The sequence below is a fragment of the Choloepus didactylus genome, chromosome 22, assembly GCF_015220235.1.
Source record: "Choloepus didactylus isolate mChoDid1 chromosome 22, mChoDid1.pri, whole genome shotgun sequence".
NCBI classification, from domain to species: Eukaryota; Metazoa; Chordata; class Mammalia; order Pilosa; family Megalonychidae; genus Choloepus; species Choloepus didactylus.
This window is the reverse complement of record NC_051328.1, coordinates 29,969,576-29,980,432: the sequence shown is the minus strand read 5'-3', so window position 1 is coordinate 29,980,432 and position 10,857 is coordinate 29,969,576. Positions and strand designations below refer to the sequence as shown.

The window sequence follows — 10,857 nt, the reverse complement described above, 5'->3', positions numbered from 1 at the left end:
CTGCCCACTTGGTTACAAACATGGATATCAGGTTAACGGCTCCTTCCACTTAGCCTAAATCTGCTCCTTCATTTGGTTGTGCTTCATTAACATAAACTGTGTCCCTACTACATGCCACAGATCCTGGGGAAAGAATATGGACAGTTCTCCAGAAAGCTATCCTGACCCTTGGCAGTATGTTTCAAATCTGTGTTTTCTAGTGATCCCTCAGAAGTTTCTCTTTATAGACAAGGAAATACATATTCTATATCCAAATCAACTTAACATTCCTAGAGCCCCAACTGTGTGTCAGGCACTGAGAAGGGCTACTATACATAGAGGTTTTATGCATAGTTGGCGACTTGTCTCTGGTCAAAATCACCACTGTATGTTTGTATATATACACAGTGTGTACATGTGAGTTGTTTAAGCAGGTGTAGTACCTACTAATGGACACTGAACCCCACCCAACAAATAACCCTCCATACAGGCAGCTGTAGAACGGCTGCCCAGTGTTCGACTTGTTGTCCATAGGACAACAGGAGCCTACCCCTCCCCACTTGCCTCAGGCTGCATCATCTCTTGGGGTCCTTCCCTTATACTTTATTGAGAAAGCGGAGGTGTCAGACAGTGAATCCCTGTCCACGCCACCCGAGCCACCCATCTGCCCACAACTGTGCCAGATTCTCTGCCCTGGATAAGGCATCCTTGCTCCTTTCACAGACCATCTCCTCCATTTGTCCTCAGAATCCCTGTGGCTTCTCACCTCTTAACTCATAAGCAATGTGTTTGGTGTGAGGTAAGAAGTAGAAGTCAGCCTACTTCTCTCCCTCTTTATGCCACCCACTTTCATCCACTGCTCTCTCCCACACAGATTACTGCAGGTGCCTCCTTGTCAGTCTCTGAGCTTTCGTTCTTGCTCCCTCTTGCCTCGTCTCCCACAATCCATTCCCCATAAAAACCGTAGGAGCATTTTCAGGTCACTCCCATGCTCTTATTTGTCTCAGCTCTGACCTCCCCCTGAGCCACCTGTCTCCCAGGTTCCAGCCGCCTCGGCCTTTGCAGTCCCTCAAACACTGCCATCAAGACCTGTGCCTTTGTGTTCTCTCTCCTAGAATGTTCTTCCCCGGAACGTAGCTGGCTTCTTTTCTTCGAGATCTCACCTTCCCAGAGTCAACTTCCTGATCGCTCTTTTGGTTAAGAGCTTTGTTAGCACATGTTTAAAGTGTACAACTTGATAAATTTTGAATAAGGAATCTTTGAAACCATCACCCAATCAAGAAAGCAAACCTATCCACCATCACCAAAGTTTCTTCTTGCCTCTTTGCAATTCCTCCCTCTAGTCCCTCCCCACCATGACCCCAGGCAAACACTGATTTGCTCTCTGGGACTGTAGAGCAGTTTGTTTATAGGAGAATCTTATATAAGTAGAATCATACAGTATATACCCTTTTTTGTCTGGCTTCTTTCACTCAGTGTTATTATTTTCAGATTCATCCTTGTCCTTGTGTGTATCAGGAGTTCATTCCTTTTTATTGCTAAGTAATATTCCATTGTATGAATATACAACACTTTATTTTCCATTCACTTATGAAAATTTGGGTTGTTTCAAGTTAGAGCCTGTCCTAGTTTGCTAATGCTGCAGAATGCAAAACACCAGAGATGGATTGGCTTTTATAAAATGGGGGTTTATTTCGCTACACAGTTACAGTCTTAAGGCCACAGAGCGTCCAAGGCAACACATCAGCAACTGGGCATCTTCACCAGAGGATGGCCAGTGGCGTCCGGAAAACCTCTGCTAGCTGGGAAGGCAGCCGGCGTCTGCTCCAAAGCTCCGGCCTCAAAACGGCTTTCTCCCAGGATGCTCCTCTCTAGCAAGCTTGCTCCTCTTCAAAACATCACTCCCAGCTGCACTCCGTTTGTTTCCTCTCTCTGAGTCAGCTCATTTATATAGCTCCACCGATCAAGGCCCACCCCAAATGGGCGGGGCCACGCCTCCATGGGAACATCTCATCAAAATCATCTCCCACAGCTGGGTGGGGCACATTGCAAGCAAATCCAACCAGCACCAAAAACGTCTGTCCCACAAAACTACAAAGACAATGGCATTTGGGGGACACAATACATTCAAACCGGCACAGAGCCCATTACGAAATTAAGCTGCTGTGAGCATTTGTGTACAAGTCTTTGCATAGCCACATGCTTTTATTTCTCTTGGATAAATTCCTAGGAGTGCAATGGCTGTCACATGGTAGGTATATGATTCATTTTTTAAGATATTGCAAAACTATTTTCCAAAGTGATTATACCATTTTACATTTCCACCAGCAGTGTATGAGAGTTCTAGTTGCTCCACATCTTTGCTAACACTTGGGATAGCCAAACTTCTTAATTTTAGACATTCTGATGGGTGTGTAATTGTATCTCATTTGGTTTTAATTTGCATTTCCATAATAATTACTATAGATATTAAGCATATTTTCATGTGATTATTGCCATCTATATGTCTTTGGCTCAAATCTTTTACCTGTTTTTAATTGGATTATTTGCTTTCTTATTACTGAATTTTGAGTTTTTAAAATATTCTAGCTACAAGTCCTTTATCAAATGTGTGCTTTGTAGATATTTTCTCCCAACTTATTGCTTGTCTTTTTGTTCTCTTAACAGCATCCTCCCAAAACAGGTGTGACAGGCCAAGAATACTGGGACCCCCAACTCTTTTATAGAGCAGAGATTGCACACCAGGAGAGGCAAGCTGAGAAGATCAGAGGCACCAGGCAACACCATGAATATTGGCTTACAGATTTTGCCAAAGGGGAAGGGCAATCCATAAGATCAGAGAGCTCCAGTGCTCTCCCCAGAGAAACTGACTTTACTTGAAACAGTGTGGCAAAGTTCAAGCCCCTGGGTACACTCAAAAGCAATGGAGATTTTAATAGAAAACAAATAAGAATAGGTGGATAGTTCCTCTTAACGAAGACCAACATGCTAAAAGATAGGCCAGCTAGTTTTCCAGAGAGAATGAGAGAAATAAATATCTAAGAAGAGACTCCTGGGGTCAGAAAAGGTATTCAGACACTGGCCTCAAAAATAACACACTCCTGAATAACAGAGTTATCACAAGGAATTAGAAAATACTTTGAATTGAATGAAAATGAAGACACAACATCCCCAAACACATGGTATGCAATGAAAGCAGACTTAAAGGGAAACTTATGACTTAAAGGGAAACTTATGCCTTTATTAAAAAAAAGGAGACACCTGAGCTGGACCTCAGAGGGGCTGCACCTGGCCTTACGGGCTGAGAAGAAAGCCCAGGTAATTGCAGTAATGAATACTGTGGAAGAAAACCAGGTGTCCGGGGAGTCTCAGAAGGTAGAGAAGGCCAGCCCTCCTGCTGTGTAGCAGCTCACCGACCCCATATGCCCCACTGTGGGGGCCGATGTAGGGGACAAGAACACCACCAAGGTGATGTTGATGAACTGGAGCTTGAGGACAGCCAGGGCTTTGGCACTGGAGGGCGGTGTGGGGAAAACTGCGGGGTTCTCCTGGTGGTCGCATTGTATCTTGGAGGGTGACGGTCCGTAGACGAGCAGCTTAAGGCACTCGCTGGGTCATGTGGTTCAGAGATGGCAAGTTCTCAGTGGTGTGTGTTGAGAAGCTGATGCCGCTGAACTCCTTTTTGCAGTGCATTCCAGCAGGCCACCTACCACAAGCAGCCCATGCACCGCAAAGCCATCCACAAAGTCCTGCAGGTGTCCGGCAGGCGTGCAGGGAAACTGCTCCCGGTGTGCCACAACAGTGATGAGACTGACACTGCCAAGGCCGTGGAGGTGCAGAACAAATAGATGGTCGAATGAGCACTCAGGGGCTTCCAGCCCTCTGGCCCCAAGGGACTGGGGCCCCCAGAAGAGGAGAAGAATCCCTACAAATAAGTTTACACAGACACCTGTGTTGAACTTGAGGCAGCTGCCTATGCACCACCCCCAACAGCCAAAAAGCCCCGAAAGAGCACAACCGAGAAGTCCAGAGTCAAGGAGGTTGTGGATGCACACACGAGAGAACGCACGAGAGAAGGCACAGACATGCCGGAACATCGAGGACATTTGCTTCACATGTGGGAGTCTCAATGTCACCCTGGAACACCCTCTCTTCACTGGGGGAATGTGCCAAAATTGTAAGAACTGCTTCCTGGAGTGTGCATACCAGTACGATGATGACGGCCATCAGTCCTACCGCACAATCTGCTGTGGGAGGGCGCGAGGTGCTCCTGTGCGGGAACAACAACTGCTGCAGGTACTTTTTTTTCTTTTTAAATTAAATTCAGTTTTATTGAGATATATTCACATGCCATACAATCATCCATGGTGTAAATCAACTGTTCACAGTACCATCGTATAGTTATGCATTCATCACCCCAATCAATTTTTTTAAAAACTTTTTATTATGAATAATTTCAAATTTATAGGGCAGTTGCAAAAAATATGAACCCCATATAGAAAACTCTAACATACCCCACCACCACCCAAATATCCACATCCACCAATTTTTTCCCTTGCAATTGTATTGAGATATAGTCACAAGCCATACAATCACCCAAAAACTATACAATCATTTGTTCACAGTATCATCATATAGTTGTGAAATCCACCAATTTTAACATTTTTCCCCTTTGTTTTATCCTTCCTTCCTTCCTGCTGTCTGTCTGTCTGTCTATCTATCTATCTATCTAATCTACTTACCTACCTACCTACCTGCTTTCTGAACATTTGAGAGCAGGTTGCACATATCATATTCCTTGAACACATAATATTTCCATGTTCATTCCCTATGAACAAGTATATTCACTTAGGTAATCACTGTAAGTGTAGTTATCACATTCAAGACATTTAACATTGATATAAAGCTTACATTCTATATTTTGATTTTGTAATGTCCCAATAATGTCCTTTTGAGCCTTTTCTCCTCCATTCTTAGATCCCATCCAGTATCATGTATTACATTTAATTATCATTATCTCTTTAGTTTCTCTTTATTTCTTTTTTTAAATTGTGGAAACATACATAAATCTTCCCATCCCAACCCCTCCCAAGCATAGAATTCAGTGGGATTAATCACATTCACAGTGTTGCAGTACCATCACCACCATCCAGTAATAGAACTTTCCCTTCACCCCAAAAACAAACTCTACACTCATTTCCCCATTTTTTAAACAGTTGCATACTATACCATTGAATGGATACTACTATCTATTGAACAATTTCCTATTGATAGATATTTAGATCATTTGCATTTACTTATGTAATAACAATAAATAAAAAGGAGTAGCATTGTACATATACTTTTTTAAAAAATTAAATTCAGTTTTATTGAAATATATTCACATACCATACAGTCATCCATGGTGTACAATCAGCTGTTCACAGTACCATCATATGGTTATGCATTCATCACCTAACCTATTTCTGAACATTTTCCTTACATCAGAAAGAATCAGAATAAGAATAAAAAATAAAAGTAAAAAAGAACACCAAAATCATCCCCCCATCCCACCCTATTTTTCATTTAGTTTTTGTTCCCATTTTTCTACTCATCCATCCATACACTAGACAAAGGGGAGTGTGATCCACAAGGTTTTCACAATCACACTGTCACCCCTTGTAATCTACATTGTTTTACAGTAATCTACAGGAGTCCAGACTACTGGGTTGGAGTTTGATAGTTTCAGGTATTTACTTCTAGCTGTTCCAGTATATTAAAACCTAAGAGGTGTTATCTATATAGTGCATAAGAATGTCCACCAGAGTGCACAATCTATTTTTGAACATTTTCCTTACACCGGAAAGAATAAAAATAATAAAAAAAATAAGTAAAAAAAAACACCCAAAGTATCCCCTCATCCCACCCTATTTTTCATTTAGTTTTTGTTTCCATTTTTCTACTCATCCATCCTTACACTGGATAAAGGGAGTGCAATCCACAAGGTTTTCACAATCACATTGTCACCCCTTGTAAGCTACATTGTTACACAATTGTCTTCAAGACTCTAGCTACTGGATTGGAGTTTGATAGTTTCAGGTATTTACTTCTAGCTATTCCAGTACATTAAAACCTAAAAAGTTTTATCTATATAGTGTGTAAGAATGTCCACCAGAGTGACCTCTCGACTCCATTTGAAATCTCTAGCTACTGAAACTTTACTTCATTTCTTTTTGCACCCCCCTTTTGGTCAAGAAAATGTTCTTAATCCCACAATGCTGGGTCCAGATTCATCTCCAGGAGTCATATCCCACATTGCCAGAGAGATTTACACCCCTGGGAGTCAGATCCCACATAGCGGGGAGGGCAGTGAGTTTACCTGCCAAGGTGGCTTAGCTAAAGAGAGAGGGCCACATCTGAGCAACAAAGAGGTACTCAAGGGGAGATTCTTAGGCACAATCATATGCAGGTTTAGCCTCTCCTTTGCAGTAATGAGCTTCATAAGGGCAAGTCCCATGACAGAGGGCTCGGCACATCAAACCGCCAATCCTCAATGTTTGTGAGAACATCAGCAACAGTCCAGGTAAGGAAGTCCAACACTTCCACATTTTCCTCCCAGCTCCTCAGGGGGCCCTGCATATACATTTTTATTCTCTGCCCAAATTACTTTGGGATGTGTCACTATTTCACACTAACCTATACTAACCTACCATATCTCACTTCCTATTCAAAGTTCCATGTAATTGTGGTGTTTGAACAACTGTAGTGTTTAGAAAATATAGATCCTGCACCAAATGAACAGCTCTTCCCTTGGTCTCACATGGAAGTTGATGTTTTAACACACAGTTTCAACCTTTACTGATTTGCCCTAGTCTTAACCAGATCTTGCTGCAGGTGTGCGTGGATCTCTTGGTGGGGCCAGGGACTGCCCAGGTAGCCATTAAGGAAAACCCCTGGAACTGCTACCTGTATGGGCACAAGGGCATATACAGGCTACTGTGGCGGCAGGACGACTGCCCGTCTCAGCTCCGGATGTTCTTCGCCAATAACCACAATCAGGAATGTGATCCCCCAAAGGTTTTCCCACCTGTCCCAGCTGAGAAGAGGAAGCTCATCCGGTGCTATCTCTTTTTGATAGAATTGCTACAGGGCTCCTGGTGCTGAAGGACATTGCCTAGGAGGTGTGTGAGGACTCTCTCACGGTGGGCATGGGGTGGCACCAGGGCAAGATAATGTATGTTTGGAGACATCTGCAGCATCATGCAGAAGCATATCCAGGAGTGGGGCCCATTCAATCTGGTGATTGGGAGCAGTCCCCGTGGTGATCCCTCCATCGTCAACACTGCCCGTGAGGGGCTCTACAAGCGCACTGGCCAGCTCTTCTTTGAATTCTACTGCCTCCTGTGTGGCACGTGGCCCAAAGAGGGAGATGACCCTCCCTTCTTTTGGCTCTTTGAGAATGTGGTGGCCATTGGGCATTAGTGACAAGAGGGACATCTCGCAATTTCTCGAGTCCAACCCTGTGATGATTGATGCCAAAGAATTGTCAGCTGCACACAGGGCTGGCTGCTTCTGGGGTAACCTCCCCGATATGAACAGGCCAATGACACCCCCTGTGAATGGCACACTGGAGCTGCAAGAGTGTCTGGAGTGTGGCAGAATAGCCAAGTTCAACACAGTGAGGACTGTCACTACTAGGTCACTCTATAAGGCAGGGCAAAGACCAGCATTTCCCTGGCTTCATGAACGAGAAAGAGGACATCTTATGGTGCACTGAAATGGAAAGGGTGTTTGGCATCCCTGTCCACTGAACGGATACCTCCAACATGGCAAGGCAGAGCCTGCTGGGCCGGTCATGGGGCGCACTGGTCATCCACCACCTCTTAGCACCACTGAAGGAACATTTTGCTTGTGTACAAGGGACATGAGGGCAAACAGAGGTAGTGACACAAAGTTAAATGAAAAACATGAAAAACACAAAACAAAAACACCAGGAGCATGAGGATGGAGAGAAGTATCAGCTCCCAGAAGAGAAAAAGGAATTTAAAAACAAAAACCACAGATGCGAAATACTGGAAGACTTTGTCTTGCAAAAAGGGTTGGGCACCATCTCCTGATTTTTCAGTGTGTAAACTATTTAAAACCAAAACCGAGACCCCTCCCTCCCCACCCACTTTTATTTTTGGTCAAACCTTTTGTTTTCTCCTCTTTCCAGAGGGGTTTTCAGTTTGTCTGCATTTTTGTTTCTTGCTGTGACTGAAACAAGAGGGTTTATTGAAGCAAAAATCAATGACCAGGGCGGGGCAAGATGGCAGACTGGTGAGCTGTATGTTTTAGTTACTCCTCCAGGAAAGTAGGTAGAAAGCCAGGAACTGTGTGGACTGGACACCACAGAGCAATCTGACTTTGGGCATACTTCATACAACACTCATGAAAACGTGGAACTGCTGAGATCAGCGAAATCTGTAAGTTTTTGTGGCCAGGGGACCCACGCCCCTCCCTGCCAGGCTCAGTCCCGTGGGAGGAGGGGCTGTCAGCTCCGGGAAGGAGAAGGGAGAACTGCAGTGGCAGCCCTTATCGGAAACTCATTCTGCTGATCCAAACTCCAACCATAGATAGACGGAGACCAGACACCAGAGAATCTGAGAGCAGCCAGCCCAGCAGAGAGGAGACAGGCATAGAAAAAAAACAACATGAAAAACTCCAAAATAAAAGCGGAGGATTTTTGGAGTTCTGGTGAACATAGAAGGGGGAAGGGCAGAACTCAGGCCCGAGCTCAGGCCCTGAGGCGCATATGCAAATCCCAAAGAAAAGCTGATCTCTCTGCCCTGTGGACCTTTCCTTAATGGCCCTGGTTGCTTTGTCTCTTAGCATTTCAATAACCCATTAGATCTCTGAGGAGGGCCCTTTTTTTTTTTTTTTTTTTAATCCTTTTTCTTTTTCTAAAACAATTACTCTAAGAAGCCCAATACAGAAAGCTTCAAAGACCTGCAATTTGGGCAGGTCAAGTCAAGAGCAGAACTAGGAGAGCTCTGAGACAAAACACAATAATCCAGTGGCTGAGAAAATTCACTAAACACCACAACTTCCCAAGAAAAGGGGGGTGTCCGCTCACAGCCATCATCCTGGTGGACAGGAAACACTCCTGCCCATCGCCAGCCCCATAGCCCAGAATTGCCCCAGACAACCCAGTGTGACGGAAGTGCTTCAAATAACAGGCACACATCACAAAACTGGGCGTGGACATTAGCCTTCCCTGCAACCTCAGCTGATTGTCCCAGAGTTGGGAAGGTAGAGCAGTGTGAATTAACAAAGCCCCATTCAGCCATCATTTGAGCAGACTGGGAGCCTCCCTACACAGCCCAGCAGCCCAGAACTGCCCTGGGGGGACGGCACTCACCTGTGACATAGCACAGTCATCCCTCAACATAGGACCAGGGGGTGCACGGCCTGGAAGAGGGGCCCACTTGCAAGTCTCAGGAGCCATACACCAATACCAAGGGCTTGTGGGTCAGTGGCAGAGACAAACTGTGGCAGGACCGAACTGAAGGATTAGACTATTGCAGCAGCCTTAAAACTCTAGGATCACCAGGGAGATTTGATTGTTAGAGCCACCCCCCCCTCCCTGACTGCCCAGAAACACGCCCCATATACAGGGCAGGCAACACCAACTACACACGCAAGCTTGGTACACCAATTGGACCCCACAAGACTCACTCCCCCACTCACCAAAAAGGCTAAGCAGGGGAGAACTGGCTCTTGGAGAACAGGTGGCTCGTGGACGCCACCTGCTGGTTAGTTAGAGAAAATGTACTCCACGAATCTGTAGATCTGATAAATTAGAGATAAGGACTTCAATTGGTCTACAAATCCTAAAAGAACCCTATCAAGTTCAGCAAATGCCACGAGGCCAAAAACAACAGAAAATTATAAAGCATATGAAAAAAACCAGACGATATGGATAACCCAAGCCCAAGCACCCAAATCAAAAGGCCAGAAGAGACACAGCACCTAGAGCAGCTACTCAAAGAACTAAAGATGAACAATGAGACCATAGTACGGGAGACAAAGGAAATCAAGAAGACCCTGGAAGAGCATAAAGAAGACATTGCAAGACTAAATAAAAAAATGGATGATCTTATGGAAATTAAAGAAACTGTTGACCAAATTAAAAAGATTCTGGACACTCATAGTACAAGACTAGAGGAAGTTGAACAATGAATCAGTGACCTGGAAGATGACAGAATGGAAAATGAAAGCATAAAAGAAAGAATGGGGAAAAAATTGAAACAATCGAAATGGACCTCAGGGATATGATAGATAATATGAAACGTCCAAATATAAGACTCATTGGTGTCCCAGAAGGGGAAGAAAAGGGTAAAGGTCTAGGAAGAGTATTCAAAGAAATTGTTGGGGAAAACTTCCCAAATCTTCTAAACAACATAAATACACAAATCATAAATGCTCAGCGAACCCCAAATAGAATAAATCCAAATAAACCCACTCCGAGACATATACTGATCACACTGTTAAACACAGAAGAGAAGGAGCAAGTTCTGAAAGCAGCAAGAGAAAAGCAATTCACCACATACAAAGGAAACAGCATAAGACTAAGTAGTGACTACTCAGCACCCACCATGGAGGCGAGAAGGCAGTGGCACGATATATTTAAAATTCTGAGTGAGAAAAATTTCCAGCCAAGAATACTTTATCCAGCAAAGCTCTCCTTCAAATTTGAGGGAGAGCTTAAATTTTTCACAAACAAATGCTGAGAGAATTTCCTAACAAGAGACCTGCCCTACTGGAGATACTCAAGGGAGCCCTACAGACAGAGAAACAAAGAAAGGACAGAGAGACTTGGAGAAAGGTTCAGTACTAAAGAGATTCGGTATGGGTACA

At 44.2% G+C, this 10,857-nt stretch overlaps 1 pseudogene; it reads left to right on the top strand.

Annotated features, from left to right (window-relative positions):
* The first annotated feature begins 2,852 nt into the window (after positions 1 to 2,852).
* On the top strand, positions 2,853 to 7,886 carry LOC119518572 (annotated as a pseudogene).
* Positions 7,887 to 10,857: the final 2,971 nt, after the last annotated feature.